Below are 5,439 nucleotides of genomic sequence, written 5' to 3'. Positions count from 1 at the left end.
GAGGAGCAGCAATGACAAACCAGTGATGCTTTGAAGAGCAGAAGACAGGTTGGCTATTGTAGCCAGAGGGACACTTAGCCAGAGACTTGAAAGAATAGTAGGAACTCAAATTAGGAAGACGTTGCAGCAGAGGCCTGAGGCTGCTGCAGTCGGGGTGTGTGAGGGACAGAGCAGAGTGGGCTGTGGAGAGTCGAGCTGGGCCTTGTAGCCTGTGGGAAGGAGCCTTATGTTTTTCTAGTTGCACCAGGAAGCCCCTAGAGGGTTTTAGGCTGGGTGGTGACCTGCTCTAATTTACATTTTAATGGCCTCATTCTGGCTGCTCTGTTTTGGTCAAGTTAAGTTTGAGCTGCCCCTGGGACATCCAGTGGAGATGTCTACAGGCAAATGGGGATTTGGCTCTGGAGTTCAGAGGAGAGGTCTGGGCCAGAGAGAAAAGCCATTGACATCGGGGTGTGGCATTGAAAACCAGGGGCTGGATTCGAGGCCCAGAGCGGACTTGTAAAACGGGCAGTGATGCCTGAGTAGGGGCCTGGGAGGGGAAATGTGAGATGCTGTACATCCTTACTGTGGTTATTTTCAATTTGCAAAGCATCCCAGTACCCCTTTGGGATAGGCCGCTTGAAGCTTCTGGGGAAAGAATACTTATGTGTTGCTAACAGCAAATCTGGCCGATGGGAAGTTCAGAGGAGGAATTATTTTAGGTGGAATGGGTGGGGAAGACACGGTTAGGTTGTGGCTTGTTTTATTTTTTACCTCTTTAGTTAATTCTCTTTGGAGCAACAATTTTTTAAAACCTAATTTTCTGCAAGCCATCAAATTCAACTTAGAAATTACTATTGCATACATAAACTTAGAAAAACAAGAAAAATGACCTTACCTTTTCCTTTGAGTAATGTTGAACAAACTAAATCCCTTTAAACATTCAGCCCTATGAACAGCCTAATTGCATTCCCTTGCATATTTAATTCCACTTATAAGTGTAATATATTTGATTTTCTTTTTAAGTATTTCAGATACATAACCTAACAAGCATAATTTCCCCAGAATACTTAAACAGTTACTAAAACATCTAATAAATTAAACCTGTAAACAGTGAATTTTAAGTTCTTGTAAACAGTTCAGTGCTTTTAATAGACAGTCAGATTCTCTTATCACTGGTTCTCAGTCTGGGGAGTTAGTAAAATACATCTCTGACATAAAATTAGGATATGGGGGGGGGGGCACCTTTAGTATCATTATAGCACCCCAGGAGATCCTAATATGTAGCCAGTTTTTCCAACCATTGCTAACCTCTCCACTTAAAGTCACAAGTCTAATGTCAATTACTGACATATATTTTATCAATTACCTAGCTATATACTTTAACTTTCATATTTTAAATTGGAATCTCCTTGCTCATCTGTCATCTACGCAACATGTCAAATTCTTTCCAATGTTCCTGATACTTTCAAATACCAAGTGTGCACTGACGCTTACTAAATTCAGGACAGGAACCTAAGTACGGGTGGGGCGAAGGTCGGTTTACAGTCGTGAGGAAGTGAAACACAGAGTTTTTCCTTGTATTGTTTTTTATTAATTATTGTATTATTTTCCATACGGACAACTGCGAACCTGCTTTGCCCCGCCCTGTACAAGCAGTTTGATTTATTCTACTCCCTCTCTTTGCAATTCTAAATTTTCCTGGAGTGTGACAGGACACCCAGCCAGGAGGGGAAACAGTTTTATTCGTGGAAGTGAATGCCAGTCAAGTCGGGGTTACCCCTTCAGCAAGCAGACCGATTGGTGACTGGGACTCGAATCGGGAGGTCATGCCTCCCCAGGGGCGCTGTCCCCAGCAGAGGCCTTTGGATGCAGGGAATGGAGGCCGGTGAGCACAAGGCTTTTGTTCCTTAGCGGGTGCCTCCTAGCAGGTGCTAGACTCGCTGGTTAAAACGCAGGTTTCTGGGTCCCCCGCCCCCCGCCCAGATCTGCCGGGTCCAGATCCTGGAGATCTGACCCAGGAGACTTCATCTGTAATAAACCCTGCACAGGGAGCCACGGGAAAGTTGGAGCAGCAGTTATTTTAAGAGGGCTGGCCTGATGCTGCCCAGGGCAGGTAAACTGGGGAGGCTGGTCCAGGCGTGAGGAGGAGAGACCCGACTTGGTGGTAACAGAGGGTCAGATGGACTTGAAGCCCAGACTGGGGTGGGGAGGAAGAAGGGGGAGGCACACGCCGTTCTGAGCCTGGGTATCTGGCGCAGGAGCCTCCTTCAGACTATTTTTACCTTTTCTATTTGGAAGCTCTGGCCTCCTGGGACCTGTAACTGTCTGATGAGAAACCGTGTCTCCAGCCTGCGGCTCCCTGGAGCCTGATTCGGGTTCAGCCGCCTGCGCTGGGCCAGGTCGGCTTAGAATCAGGGCGCACCTATCAGCCTTCAGCCAGGGGCCGAGGGAAATGTCTCCCTTGCATCCCTTTCCAGGTTCATCCTGGCGAACCAGGCCACTGGAACCATCCGTGGTATTTCCTAAGGAAGAAGGAATAGGGTTATCCCTGCCTGACAAATTTCCCACTTTTTATGGGAATTTGGGGGGGACACTTAAAAACAGTACATGCTAAATGTCAAAACGTAGAATAATAGAAAAACACAAAGTGGAAAAAAAAATCCTGTGCATAATCCTATTATCCAGGCATTACCACAGTAAATATTTTGTGTCTGCTCTAGTCTATGTATGAGTGTGGGAGGCTTTTTTCCCTTATAATAGTGGTATTATATATTCTGTTGTGATAATGAGTTTTTTCCCATTGGTTTTTGGTTGTTGTTTGTTTGTTTGTTTGTTTTTTTTGAGTGGAAGGGAGCGGGAAGAGGAAGAAAGAAAGAGAGAGAGAAACATCAACAAACATTTTCTCATTTTTTTTTTTTTTTTTTTTTTTTGAGTGGAAGGGAGGGGGAAGAGGAAGAAAGAGAGAGAGAGAAACATCAACAAACATTTTCTCAGGAATTTGGGAGTGGCTTAGCTGGGTGGTTCTGGCTCAGACTGTCCCAGAAGGTTGCAATCAAGCCCAGGGCTGCACTCATCCGAAGGCTTGACTGGGGCTGGAGGGCCCACTTCCAAGCTTACTCACATGACTGCTAACAGGTTTCGATTCCTTGCCACTTGGACCTCCCCACAATATGGCAGCCAGCTTCCCCCGCACCGAGTGATTAGAGGGGAGACACCAGGATGGAAGCCACAGCGCCCTTTTATAACTTGACCATGTAAGTGACGTCCTGTCACCTCGGCTCTATTCTCTTAGTCACACAAAACCGTGATACAGCTTAGAAGGGAACAACATCACACGGCACACACATGAGGAGGTGGTGTCGCTGCAGGCCACGGCTGGCTGCCACATCCACAAATGAGTGTTGAGCACCATCAGCATGTCAGGCGCGGCGCTAACACTGAGCTCCCATGCTTTAATCCTCATGGTAATCTTACGAAATAGTATTATTACCTTCCTCTTCCAGGTGAGGCTCAGCGGTAAGCAGTTTGCTGAGAGTTTCCCGGCCTGGAAGTGGCAGGGGTGGGATTCCCACCTGGGTTGAATGATTAGAGGAGGGTTGACGTGGGTGATCAGTGTGACTTCAGGCTGGCTGTCCCTCCCTCTGTTCTTTAGCCCGTCACCTGCTACCTTGAAGGACCATCATTTCTCCCAGGGGGGCCCGTGGACTCTGCACCGGAGCCCCCCTAGATCCTGGCCCTCTCCCAGACCTGCTGCGTGGAAAATTGCTGTGGGCGGGGCCCCCACTGCCTTATTCTGCTGGGGGGAAGGGTTGCGCCTCACTCCCAGGGGTGGAATGGAACGCGGTCAGGATGAGAAAGCCGTGTGGTTGCTACAAAACACCGGGGCATCTGAGGGGGACCCCTAACATATTGGGGCTCCTCTCAGGGAAGACATCTGGGTCTCCTTGGCATCCCTGTTGGAGCTGGGTCCTCGGTCGGCCACCCCCACAGGGCGGTTCCGATGCCATCCACTCCAGACGGCAGGCATATGTGGCGCTGGGACGTTGCCACGCTCCTGGCAGGCGTGCAATGAAGCCGTCCGCTGGCTGCGGTTGGCTGTTTACCTGGGGTCTGGCAGCGCCATAATTAGAAGGGATGACAGGTGAGCTTGAGGGCGGCATGTGGTGAGCCCAAGTCCTGGGTAATTACAGTGTGTGTGCCGGCCCCTGGCCGCAGCCGAGCTGCTGGCTTATTTTAGCCTGGTGCCAGAGCTCGCTCTGTACCGGAGGCGCACACAATGGAAGGGACCAAGAATATCAATGAAGCACAAATGTCTGCCCCGTGACAGCCTCGCAGCGGAGCAGTGGGAGGGGAAAGAAGGGGTTCTGGGGTCAGGCAGACCCCCGTGTGGGTGCTGGCTCTGGCCTGTGTGGCTGCAGGGCCTCGGCACATGGCTTCGCAGGGCGTGGGGCTCCCTGCGCTGCTCCCCGCCAGCAGCACTCAGGCGGATGAGAAATGGCCTTGCTCAGTGTCTCCCCTAGCCTTGGCCTTGAGCACATGGGGAGTGTTTCTGAACCTGGGTCCTCATCTGTGAAGGGCCACCTTGATGGGCAGGGTCTCTGAGGGTTCAGTGAGGAATGAGAGCCAGGAGTCCAGTCTGAAGCTCTTCCCTCGCCCCAGCTCACCCCCTTCTCTGTTATCCTTTCTTCTACCCCAGCGTCCCCACTAGTTGGTCATCTTTTCCTTGAGCCCAGAGGACGGAAGGCAGGTGCCCTGGGTGGCCAGGTGCGGGTTAAGTCTAGAGCTGGGCTCTGCCGGAGGCAGCAGTCCTTCGGGGAGGCCGGCCTTTGGGGTCTTAGGGTCTCTCTTCTCGCTGTCTTCCTTATCCATCCTCGTCGTCGTCCCCAGGTTCAGACTTGAGGAGAAGAGGCCTGGCAGGGGTGTAGCGAGTGACTCACAAAGGAAAGCTGTCATCAGTGGGGCTTGTCGGGAGGAGACACTTGTAAGTGACTGGGAGCGGCTCTAGGGCCGTTCGGCCTGGGTTCTGAGCCCAGCTCCGCACTTGCTGGCGGTGTCACCTTGGCTACGTCATTCACTTCTTGGAGCTGCCGTGCCCTCTTGTGAAAAGGCGTCACAGGTCCTACCACAGGGTGTCCTGAGATGATGCGTTTAGAAAGCTTTTAACCTGGTGCCAGTGCAGCAGGTGCACAGTAAACCAAGTCCTGGGCGACATGGCCCGAGCACTGGCTCAGTGCTGGGCATCACCAGTGCCATTTGTATTGCTCGTTCTTTTGTGGTTAATAATTCATCGGGAGTAGCAAACCTCTGTGTATCACTCCCCCAAGAGGCCAGTCAGACCCACCACCCCATTCCTACAGTGAAAGTAGAGGCCCAGAGCGGGCAATGACTTGCCCAAGGTCACACAGCTGGCTTCTCGGTGCCCTGCGTGGTTTTGTCCAGCTGAGTCCACCGCAGAGC

The 5,439-nt window shown here is 51.1% G+C and overlaps 1 protein-coding gene across 3 annotated transcripts in view; it reads left to right on the top strand.

Moving 5' to 3' along the window:
* The window catches only part of ZMAT5 (zinc finger, matrin-type 5), a 19,151-nt gene that overhangs the window by 892 nt on the left and 12,820 nt on the right, over window positions 1–5,439 (top strand). The window lies entirely within an intron of this gene.

The sequence above is a fragment of the Myotis brandtii genome, unplaced genomic scaffold (assembly GCF_000412655.1).
Source record: "Myotis brandtii unplaced genomic scaffold, ASM41265v1 scaffold303, whole genome shotgun sequence".
Classification (NCBI taxonomy): Eukaryota; Metazoa; Chordata; class Mammalia; order Chiroptera; family Vespertilionidae; genus Myotis; species Myotis brandtii.
Note: the sequence above shows the minus strand (reverse complement) of the source record. Positions and strands in the feature narration are given on the sequence as shown.